The sequence below is a fragment of the Syngnathus leptorhynchus genome, chromosome 3 (assembly GCF_054491065.1).
Source record: "Syngnathus leptorhynchus isolate UIUO chromosome 3, UIUO_Slep, whole genome shotgun sequence".
NCBI lineage: Eukaryota > Metazoa > Chordata > Actinopteri > Syngnathiformes > Syngnathidae > Syngnathus > Syngnathus leptorhynchus.
In genome coordinates, this window is record NC_141197.1 from 11,316,803 (window position 1) to 11,329,183 (window position 12,381).

The 12,381-nt window shown below is 39.6% G+C and overlaps 1 long non-coding RNA gene across 4 annotated transcripts; it reads left to right on the forward strand.

Moving 5' to 3' along the window:
- The first annotated feature begins 2,498 nt into the window (after positions 1-2,498).
- Positions 2,499-12,301, forward strand: LOC147059258 (uncharacterized). Of its 4 annotated transcripts, none has more exons than XR_015065680.1 (3): positions 2,499-2,582; positions 3,612-3,752; positions 11,127-12,301. It is a non-coding gene; the product is annotated as an uncharacterized LOC147059258 (long non-coding RNA). The 4 variants fall into 4 exon arrangements; XR_015065681.1 differs by lacking the exon at positions 11,127-12,301 and adding an exon at positions 10,692-11,115; XR_015065682.1 differs by lacking the exon at positions 11,127-12,301 and adding an exon at positions 10,695-11,115.
- Positions 12,302-12,381: the final 80 nt, after the last annotated feature.

The window sequence follows — 12,381 nt, forward strand, 5'->3', positions numbered from 1 at the left end:
AAACAACCCAGCTGGAGTAAACCGCAATTTCTCGAAAGAGCTTGTATTGACTTATCTCAGCATGTCAGCGCAATGCTGCCCCTTGTGTAAAAAGGTTCATTCTGTGAGTTGTAATTTCCACCAGCGTGTCACTTGCAAAATGGTAATCAGAAAGGTGAAGCATATTGTAAAACATTTTATCTCAGTTTGCAGCTTGCCGCTCTCACATCAATGTCTCGCGTCAAGTCAGTGGTAAACGATTGTAAACATTCAGAAATATTCAAGGGTTCTTTTTTGGGCAAATTTGTCTAAATACTGTGGGAAACTCTAGCGATTGTAAACACAAGTGTCCAAACACATTTTCAACCATTTTGATGCTTTTCCCCATTTTCCCCACACCCGGTTTTCAGTTCATATCACAAATATGCAACGCCACACATGGGTAAGAAACAACCCATGTATCATGAGTGGAGATCAGATTTCTTTAAAAAGGAAATAAAGGGATTTTATGCATGCTTACTTTGATTGTTAAACTGTGCTGTGCTGTCTTTTCCTTTAACTTGATGAATTGTGTGTGTGAGTTGCAAGCTTGCATTTGCACAAATGATGTTCGTGTAGTTGACGCTCTTTGTCTTGCAGTTGTGTAAATAAAATTGAATGTATGAAAAGAGCAGTGTCTCATCATTCTGATGACAAATCCATACTTCTTGTGTATTTGTTCACATCTGACAATTTTAGTGATGCCGAAAAATCACCAGAGTGCTGATGTGCTTGATGACATCATTTTAGCTATCAGGTGCCCTGTGCGGCTTTGGGTGGTGATGATGATGTGAGCACTTACTGGATGGCACGAAGCGCTGAGCCTGGTCTTTAATTCCATCCGACAGTTCCTTTCATTTAACAGCTATTGTCGCTGGCGCTGAAAGACACTTGTTTCCATGGCGACACCTACTTGTAGGGAGGTCTTCATTTTTGTCAGATCCAGGGACACAAATACAAGGATGCGCCATAGAAAAAGTCAACTGAGTTCAGGCAATCGCTGAGGTTGTCAGGGTGGCCACTAATTGTCCTGCAGAGACACAGATGAAGGCCATGATCGATTGAAACCTTCAACCTTATGTCTTGCTCTATTGTTGTTTTTTTTCTCACCTCCAAATGATTTATGGAGACAATTAAACAAAGCTTAATGATGGTTACTCGCAATAAAACCTCAAGCAAGGGTAGTCATTGTGTGAATGCAGCTACAAGCATTCACTCGGAATTTCGATTGGAATTCATACGGCACTGCTTGGCATAGATCCGAGATTTTTTTTCGACACAGAAAAGTTATGGTTTTCCAACGGGGGTTTCGAACTACTTTTAGGGTTTCTAAGATTAGGGTTTCTAGCTAGGCTTCCAAACTAGGGTTAGGGTTTCCGACTCGGGTTTCCAACGAGTTTTAGGATCGCTAATTAGGGTTTCAAACTAGGGTTAGGGTTTCCGACTAGGGTTTTAAACCCAGGTTAGGGTTTAATGACTTTGTGATTTCACTAATGTCAAACATTTACGACATGGTATGAATGCTCATAGTTTAGTGTCTTTCAACTCATCTGTTTTTTGTTCTGAGGTAAAACTACATGGGGGCGATGAATGACAAGTGTCACCATAGGCACTTGGTCGCCTGACTAACGGGGAAATGACTAATAGGAGGCGGGGAGTGGAATATCTCAGCCGTAATTAGCTGTCTCCTCCTTCCCCCAAGAGAGCATTGCACACCTTTGAAAGGCTTCCCGCGAGCTCCCCTGATCTCTCGCACATGATTTCTATCCCCCACTCTTTATGCAGGATCCCCGCTGCACTCAATATCACAAACAACTGTGTTATGAAATGAGTGCACTGTAATGCATGCGGAGGACATTACACATTTTGCTCACAGCCTATTTTGCTGCTGAAATTAATGTTCCTCCCAATTAAGACTTTGTTTACGTGAGCCTAAAAATGAATTCAGCGCTTGACAGGAGACGAATATGTTGTCAGGAGTATAGAAGATTTTTTTTCTGAGAAGCACGTGCTCTTGCAAGCCCCCTCCTCTTTTGTGTACCACTCATGATCTATTAAGTATTCTACGGAGTTTTTCTTATATAACGGCTTATACAGCTTCCTGAATGTTGCTATTATTGATGATGAAATATTAGTAAACTAACTTCACAAATTGATTGATTTATCTGGTACTGTATGGTGCAACTCTCTTAGCAAAAGAGATTTTTTGGGAGGGGATTCATGAATATTTATGTATGAATATCTATTAACTGAATTGTGGTGTCCCTCAAGGCTCAATTTTAGGTCCATCTATCTTTAATCTATTGTCACGTCTCCTCCCCTTTCTCGCCCTGTAGGCCTTCTGACCCGCCCGCCACACTATTCCTCGGAGGCGTGCATCGCCAATGCGTAACAGCACGCGCTAATCGGCACTGATCCCCGCCACCTGTCCCGTGTTACCTGCTGATTAGGACGTGTATATAGACAGTCAGTCTGGGTCAGTTTGTATACTTTGACACACGAATACTTGCTCCCTGTTTCTTCTATGCCACTTGATTTCCATTTGCCTGATCCATTGTGAAGTGGTACGTCTGGCTGCTTTGTCTACCTTGATGCACATATGCCTGCCACTTGATTTCCTGACTCACTGTGTAGCAAGATGCCTGGACTGTTTGGCCTGACCTTCGGCCTGTCCCTGACCACAAGCTTTCTTTGCCCCTGTTTGCGCGCTCGCTGACCGGCTTGTCAGCCCACCTAGCTCGTACACCAGCTCTGCTGGCGTTCCAACCCTCCTTGTCTCATTTTCCCTTTCCCTACTTAAAGCCTGTGTTGCATTTGGTTGTCCTGCCTCGCCCCAGTGACCTCTACGGTCTGCTACTAGGTTGTATTACCAAGAGACAAGTCTCAGGTTTTCTGATAGAAGTTACAAACAAATAAACCGAATTTCATAGTGATGCAACCTCTTTATTATAGTCCACGCCTGTGGAAGAGCCTGGAACAACCCTCTTGATGCTGAAATGAAGGCTGCAGATAGCTCCCTATCTTGTTAGAAAAGGTCACCACCATCTCCTTGGTTTTGTTGACGTTCAGCTCTAGACATGAGTTATCACCCCAGTCTACAAACTCCTGGAGGGCTGGTCATTGAGGTCAGAGTCTGACAGCAGAGACAGGAGGACTGTGTCATCAGCATATTTCATCAGCTGGGTGAGGGGCTGTGTGGATCTACAGCATGTTATTAACATACTTTCTCTGGGACCTGTTGGTGAGAAAATGCAGTATATAATGGTCGTCCAGATAGGAAGAGGAGAGTTTATGGGCCAGGGTGTGAGGCTGGAGGGTGTCGAATGTTGAGGTCGGCAAACAGGAATCAAGCTGAGGTATTTGGGCAGTCCAAGTGTTAGTGAAGGGTGTCTAGGATGCATATTTTGATATCATGGCATCTCTACTTGCGTTCATGTGAACTGTAGAGGATCCATTAGTGAATTTATGATGTTTTGTAATCTTCTCTGCAGTGAGGAAAGAGACAGAAAGAGTTGAGAGTTTTGGTAATAATCTGCTTGGGGATGGGCCTGGAAATTGATTGCCCTGGTATCTTTTTTTTTTTACTTTTCAAGATGCATGGAACTGTCCTCCAATCTGGTGTAAATCTGGTGTCATTTCGGAGAGCTGCGTGGCTACTACTACCGCTGCATGACCTCAATACGTGGATACATCAGGGTCTACAGTGAACTTGTACATCTTCCTGAGATCAAATGGTAACTATGTTCATCTTCTAAATACAAATCACAATCAGAATCTACAACGAGTCAACAAATGAGTCGTCTCTGATTCATATCAATCAAGTTGAGCGGTTTTCTGCTTTCACTGAAGAACTTAACTATATTGAGATTTCATTTACATGGTCTGGAAAATAATGTTTTTTTCCCCTATGGTATTTCCCCCACAAAATGGCCAAGGGATCTCAGATTAAAATGTCAAGTCGCATCAGTACCTGTCATTCTCAACCAACATATTTTTACGAGCTGTCAGCAAGCACTCTGTTGCTTTAAAGGCTCAGTCCACAGCACAAATATATTTTCCATCCTTCAACATGTCTGAGTCGACCACTTCTTTATCTTGTCTGAGCATGCGCTAAAATTAATTCGGAATAATTTGGGGCTTGACTGTAAGTGTGGGAGTTTGACCTATCTACTTAATACACCGAATATGAAGTTCAGTGGAAAATCTTTCGTTTTTTGGTGGGGTGAAATTGCCGTCTCATCTTGACTCAAACATGGGGGGCGGGTTGATGGGACAAGTGCTCGACTAATAATGGCATCAGTGTAGGCAGCAATATGAATCTGTGAAACATATTCAAATACAAGCAGCAGAATGGGAAGGTCTCTTCCTCTGAGTCCTCACTTTTATGTATTTTCTCATAAAGCACCACTCTTTTCTAAATTACACAGTATTGTGGAACAAAGGCCTTTTCTACACTACATAAGGAAAATAATAATAATTTTGTGTAAAAGCCGTTGATAATGCGTTGTGGGGGATAGAGGATGCGGCTAATAGCAGTCTTCAGAGACTGCTGCAGAGCGATGATTAGCAAATTATGTGTTGAGTGGTTCCTCTGGGTTTGTGTGCACATGCTGATCACTAGTGTCGCTGTGTGCGTGTACGTTTTGTGTTGAATGGATCAGTGAGCTTCAACTTTGGGCTTTCACGAGTGGGATGATGGATGGATTGTTGCTTTGTTAGATGAATTGGCCTTTTGCCATATGCTTTGACAAACTCATTTCTGTCTGCAGTTGATTAAAAATATCATCTTTTATTGACTCTTCTGGTATGTTTCTTGACAACAAAGATTTCATAACCTGGCTATGTGACCTTAAGTTTCCAGCCACTTTGAGACATGCTTTATTTGAACAGGCACTCGTGTCCAGGTTACTGCGAGAAGAAATGTACACAGGCAACATAATATAGTTGTCAAATGAAAAGAAACAGTCTTAGTAAAAGCAAACTGTCAAGTTCTTTCAGATCTCCAGTGGCTTGGTGCAGCTTGACTAGGAAATAAAACCAAGATAAGTCAGAAAATCAATCAGAAAACTAAAATCAAGTCATAGTCATTTAATATGCTGGAAATAGAGAGCTATATTTTTGATTTACAAAGTGTCTTTCAATATGCTCAAGGATGTTTAGTGGTGACAAACGAAATACTGAAGGGGACAGCTCACAAATATTTATGCAGTGCAGCTTGTTGCAGCCTTTTTCACACTTGCATGCACATGTGTGAGCGTTATAATGTCAATCATTTTGTGAGTACAAGGGTCATAACTGCTTGTGTGGCGTCTAATCAGAAAAAGACATCTGTTTTGGACTGAAATGCTATGATGGAATGTGTAGCCCAAGATTAAAGGCAGCGTGCATCAACGGTGTTATTCGAAAAATATGTCACACAAAGAAAATATTTTATCTTCAAACTAAATTGGGGATGAATTATAAAATATGTATTCTAATCAATACAATCTTCTTTGACGATTGCACAAAACTATTTATGGTTCAATAAAAAAAAAAACAGGTGTAGTGCCTAAAAAAAATGCAATCAGTCTGTTTAATCGCCTGGAGTAAACTTTTCTTTGTTTGTCCAGTCCAGTTGAATTTGGGTGCCTTACTCATGCAGCAGGACTGTTGACTTTGTTTGTTGAGAAAGTTGAGGAGAAAGAATTTTTTCCCATTAATCCAGGGGTGTCAAACTCATTTTTGTCGCGGGCCGCATTGTAGTTATAGTTTTCTTCGGAGGGCCATTATAACTGTCAACCCAAATAAATGATTTTTAAAAGTGAAGCCAATTTGCAATTTTAGTAATTTGATGCACAATTTGTCTTTGCGGGCCACTTAAAATGACGTGGCGGGCCATATCTGGCCCCCGGGCCTTGGGTTTGACACATGCATTCATAAGTTAATCACCCAAATCAATAGCGAAATCAATAAGTAAACTAAAAAAAAAAACTAAAAAGAAAAGATGATGGATGCTTGAGTGACTTTTATCAATGAGTTAGATCTAAAGATGCAAACCCTCATGTATCATTCATTGCCCATTGAAGGGAATAAAGTGATGGACTTGTTTACAACCTCCACTAACTCGTTGCTTGTGTCCTTGATGAATGGCCTTAATTTTCTTTGGTGCTTAGCTTTTAACTGGCCAAAGTTGCCGACTAATGCCTCACACTGGTGCTATGTGTGTATTATCTACAGCCAACATTAGACCAGTGTTTCACAATCACTGTTGTAGTAGTTTAGCATGTACTAAGTGCTTGAAATATGTATTATATATATCAGCCAAAATGCCAACAACATTCAAGGAATAAATGATTAATAAATAAATTCAAGTCCACGTTGAACGTGGCATTTGGATTTATAGATGTGTTTACTAATTTATTATTCGTTAGTCCATATTGAATGTGGCATCTCGACTCGGATTTATTTACTATGCTTGTGGGACTGATTATTTGCATATGGGCCACACGTGTTGGTCTGATATAAACGCGTCATCAGCAATTGACTGACAGACCATCCATCAATATTGATGCTGCACAATTGCGAGAATAACTCAGATTCGTGAGAATCAATTGTTGTCTACTGGTCGCGTGGATGCCGGGGACATCTCGTATCATATGAGGAGGCAGCTGGCGTGATCAGCTCACACGGCCAGCTAATGGGCTTCTTTTTTCTCGTACGGCAGCTTATTAAGGTCACTTAGTGATTATATACACTTGTATCTCAAGTCACCACTGTATGACCTATTTCCTGGCATCTAGTGATTGTCATACAGACAAGAGCAGGTCACAACAACAACAAAGATTTCATTGGTTGGTGGCCATTGATTACAGTTTCACTTCTTCAGCTCTTGAACGTCCCCATCGATACCACCAAAAATGGCCTCAGTATTAGGTCCGGTTTGAATTCCTAGTCTCGTTCCTGGGACTTCACAGTTTGAAATTTGCCATAACAGCCAAATTTGCCCTTGTGTTAAGTGATGTACAGTGATTGACTGAAACTATAGAGGCAATATCTCAGCAAACAAGGTGCACCATATAGCCTCTATCATTTATTTTTTTCCCTCTCTAGTGAGCAGAAAATGGCAAATAAGACTCCCCCCTTTTTTTATCTCTACAGAAAATATATCCGACAATATTAACAGCAAAATGCTCTGTAATTGATGAGGAGGTTTGATTGTGGGTATAACGCGTTTATACACAATTCATCTCACTTTTAGTCAATAGTGATGTAGACAATGCTACGAGAATTTGAAAATCCCTCGTACTTAATGTTTGTTGCTTGTTTAATTAACCTCTAGGGAATGACTTTCAGGTTGGGTTTCTAAATCAAACCTAAGCCGTCTTTGCCGTGTGCAAACATATAGTGGCTAATAACCCCAAATTACCTGCGGATGAGCTGTGATTAATTCAAAAAGTCCCATTAGGATCTTCATCATGCACTTGCTGTCACATTAAATGCTCACCCATGTGTATGTGCTGGAATAAATGAATGCTTCCGGTAGGAGTGATAGCCCATTGTAGACCGATGCCACTGTACCTGGTAGCATCCTGTATTAACAGTCATCGCCACGTTTACGAACTGCTTCGCTGCTTTGCAAGTATACAGAGCGCCCCAAAGGGAGAGACGAGGTCAGGGTAGCCATTTTAATTAAATATTCATCTCGGGGCTACGAGTCAACAAAAAAAGTCTCACCCATGTAAAATTCTAATGTGCAATTACTGCGACTGCTTTAACTGCACAGAATGACTGGATCAACAATATTGAAAGTTTATTGTTGGAGTGCACACAGTGACAAACAAGCAGTTCTTGTTAGAAAGTGAGTTTAATCCCTCCATATCAGTTTTTCAACAGCTGCCATTGGCTGATATTGGTGCTCATCAGCACAGTGTGTATGCAGTTTATTTGATGTGCTTATAAAGCTTATAAACTAAAGCTTTCAGCCAATCCAAAACATGGATAAGCAGTCACATGTTTTTTTTTTGTTTGCTTGTTTGGTCCAATAGGATAAAATATTGCACGGCAAAGTCAGTCTTCCACAGGACATGACCCAATCCAAACAATTTGGGGAATAATTTGATTGCACCATTTATTTCAGTTTGTTTTGATCACATGTGTTATATATAAAACAGCATTTGACATCTATCTAGCCATCCATTTTCATGTATCCTGTTAATGTCAGGCAAAACACATCTTGAGAGAGACAAGCATTGGCACTGTCACTAAGTGAGAGCTGATCCCACGCTGCCAGCACCAAAGTCAAGCGAGTCACTTGACATTCACACAAATTCCTTTTCTGTGTTCATCCGTCACAGTCAGGTTTGGTGCAGCTGGAAAGAAGGACAAAATCAGACTGCAAGAAAAGTCGAGTTCCACCAATTTGGATGATTTGAGGTCCAGGCCAATTCTGATATATGGCAGAATAAAATGTGAGTGCAAATGTTGTCCATCTGAATATGTGCCCGACCAGTCCAGGGTGTAGTCCACCACTTGTCCAAAATAAACTGGGATGGACTCCCAACACTTCTCAATTCTGAACAGGATAGAAAGTCATGAAAATGGATGCACGTATGAATAAAACTAAAATTCATGAATATAATTGGAGGACTACCACAAGATTCATTGACATTAACAATTGTGAACATTTCTTCACTATCACTGTGACTGAGAAGGACAACAAATATCTCATCACTGCAAACGGTCAGGACTGAAAAGATGCTAAGATCAGTGAGGAAGACACAATCATCGAAAAATCTGAGGATGAATCTTTTTTACAATGGTACAACGTGACCAATGCTGTGACCAAAGTGACAATGAACAAGAACAACTCTTTTTATTTTTTTTATTTTTATTTTTATTTTTTTAATATACAAGGCCTGTTTCCAATAAGATAGACTTTTCTTTGTTTGTTTGTAGTTTATTGGCGCAGTTGTTGGTTGTGTCATTTATTTAATGATGTCTTCAACAATGCTTCAATCAATGGCATTGATTTTTCGCAGTACGTGACGGGGCTTGGTTGAGAAACCAGCTCAATACCCCTTGGCCTGTCTCAGCCATGACAATTCTGGGGTTTCTTTCAGATATGTTGTCTCTTTTGGAGGATGGACACGTAACCCTTCTGCAAGTGTCAGCTCCATCCTTTTTTTTTTTTTTGCCGTCGAATCTCAAATGTTTGTTTTTTATTGATTGTGTTAGTCCAATAGCATAACTGCAACTCATGTTGAACTTACTGTCACAAAAATGATGAAAAAACATTCACTTGCTTTCTTAGGAATTGTTTCTTCACATTGACTCTCAGTCATCCAGGTCATTGTAGTCAGCAAAGGTTGAAATGACACAACTGGACCCTGCTTATTGAATTTGTTGGTGCTTTCTTGCTTTCCAGAAAACTTTCAAAAATGATGCTATTAGGTTAACGATTTGCAAGAAGCTACGACTCTCGAGGCGTGATTCGGTTTCATCCCAGATGTGCTGTTTCATCCCATTAACGGCTACTCTGCCTAAATTAAACACAACATCAAGAAGCATGAATCAACAAAATACTTAAACCAACCACAAGACTACTACTATAATTATTTTGCTTTTTAATAACTAGAATCGAGAAGTTGGCCACCAAGGCCCCCAGAAAATCCCAATTATTGCCTGCGCCGAATTTCACAGTATTATAGAAGTTTGGTTGTTACGATTCATGCAGTTTTTATTCACAAACCTGGGGAAAAAGTTTTCAATAAATCCACAAAAAAAGAAAGATATTAAAAGACTACATTTTGGATTCATAAAAAAATAATTGACCAACTCTTGTCTCTTGCTGTTGCTGGCTGAACTGATCCATTTACATTTGTGTCACTTCATTATACAACAACTGCCTGCAACTCCCCAGACATATTTATTTGTCCTTATTTTTAGTCATTCAAACTACGCAAAGTAGTGATTATCATAGCTGGCAAGCTGAAAGATTGCTACAATTACATGACACATAGGCTGCGTGTGTGCTCATGCATGAGCAAGCATGTGCCCCCAAAAGAATACTGGGGTCATGGTCACACGAGCCAAACGATGACAGCGATGTGCCTGGTGATTAATTAGGATGGAGGGCACTATTTTAGTACAGCCTAAAAATCCTTAGTTTCCCAAGTACAAAACCATGAGTAGCATAATAATACAAAAGCGTTAAGCATTCATCAAATAAAAGACAGATTTCAATATGTGATAGTTTACTACGCAAGGTTTGAGCATTAACACTGTGGTTAAATCCAGCACTATGAAAATGATTCAACTGAAATGATTGCACAAAAAAAATGGTAAACAATGCCTAAATATATGTTTGCTGAACTGATAAATTCTTTTTCAATTGAATGGGAAAAACTGCTTCACACAAATATTTCGGTTTGCAGAATCTCTGAATAAATTGGGGAACCGTCGCAAGTTATTGACATCTACACAATGTCTTCAAACCAACTTTTTGTATTTTCTTTAAAACTACAGATGTAAATATAATATTCAAGTGGTGATTTAATTAAAAATGTATGCAGAAATAATGAACAGTGTTGTTAATTATGCATCTTTTCTTCTATTTAGTAATCAGCAGAGCATGTTTCTTGACCATGTTTCTCTTATGTGCCTTGTGTTTTGTTTTGTTTTGTTTTGTTTACAAGCAGCTTGCTGGAGACCAGGCATAAGTGACAAAACAGAAACCAAGGATAGAAAGTGGACATGAAGTCACAAAGTTCAGCAGCACAAACACACAGCAACCTGTTATGAATAACAAAACATAAAAGTTTGTCTTGTGAGCTTGAATTTGTATGCTGCTTCTGTAAGCATCGGTTGTAAGGTGAGGAAATACAGTAGCACACAGGTTTTAGCAATGTGCATGACAATGACTTATTTTATTGGGAAGAGATGGAGATTTTTGGTTTTTGTTTGTATCTATCATTTGTCTCAGTTCCTTCACTTCATTGTCCAAAAAGAATAATCCGTGAAATCTTCAAGTGACAAAATCCATTTTGCTGAATCGTAGAGTGGCACACGAGAATGTTTGAAAACTTCATTTTGGTTCTTCCTTCCTTTCTTTGTGTTTCTCCAACATCAAGGCTAAGGCCCTGTGACGTGTTGAGATGAAAAATGTCTCCCTTCGATTCTGTCAGTCGAACCCCCCCTGGCACAAACAAACTTCGGCCAACAGCCCACCTGATGTCTGTGTGTCTGACATTTATAAAAGTTTGATGCAGATATCATGTGAATAGATGGTGTCAAGATTATGCCAAATTCCAATCTTGGCTCGGGACACAGAGACCTGGAATAGAGCTAATGATTGACAGGATGAATAATGGAAAGGTTTAGTGGAAGGAGACCCAATCAATGTCACTATTCATCAAATCTGCTGTAATGCTTTGAAGTAAGCTGAACAGTGGTAATTTAAAATACGAATGACCTGATATTTTTATGTTTTTGCATTGCTGAATATACAATTTGTCACAACTAAGTGGAAAAGACCGTTTCTAACAGTGTTAATATTCAGCATATTTTTGCATCATGTATTCGTATATTGAAACATACAGTACTTGTTTACTTCTTAGCTGAAAAAAATCACAGCTAGGGCTAATAATCACTTTGTACAGTGTAATTCTCCGTGATCATTGACATTTTTGTTTCCGCAAGTGCTAACAAAAGCCCAGCAGAATTGATTAAGGATGTTGTTTTTGTGAGATCTCATCAGACTTAAGCAGGACTAAAGGTTAAGGATTACGCTCTATTGAATTTGAATAGATCGGACAATGTTAGTCTCTGCTTCTGTTTAATCTCTATATACAAAACCCTTCATCCACATTCTCATACAAACTGACGCAGACGCCATGGTCACGTTGCACTTTTTTGTTACGTCTATTCCAAAGCGCTTTGGCGACTGTGCTGCCTGTTATGATATTTGTGTATCAAATCCAATAACACACGCAAGGGCACATTCCTTTCACTCTATTTTATTCACAATGACATTCTAGAAAGCTGACATTTCTTTACTATAGAACGCACAAACTCCATTTTAAATTCTGAGAATAAGGGCAAGACGAAAATTCTCTACTTGCAAAGCGTTCGTTCTACGTGTGCTAATAAAATACAAACTGTCTCCACGGATTGGTTTAAAATTTAGCCCACACCGCAGCCTCCAAGAGCATCTTTAAGTAAATGTCTTCTGTGTCTTTAGGAGCACTAAAAGTATGAATCATTTAACAAGTCTAAAGCAATATTTCCTATTGTGTGATCAATTTAGTCGGACATGCTGCAAAATGTTCTTCAAACAGTTTGGGGAACTTTATAGTCAATAATCAACTTGTATTTGTTCCTTTGTTA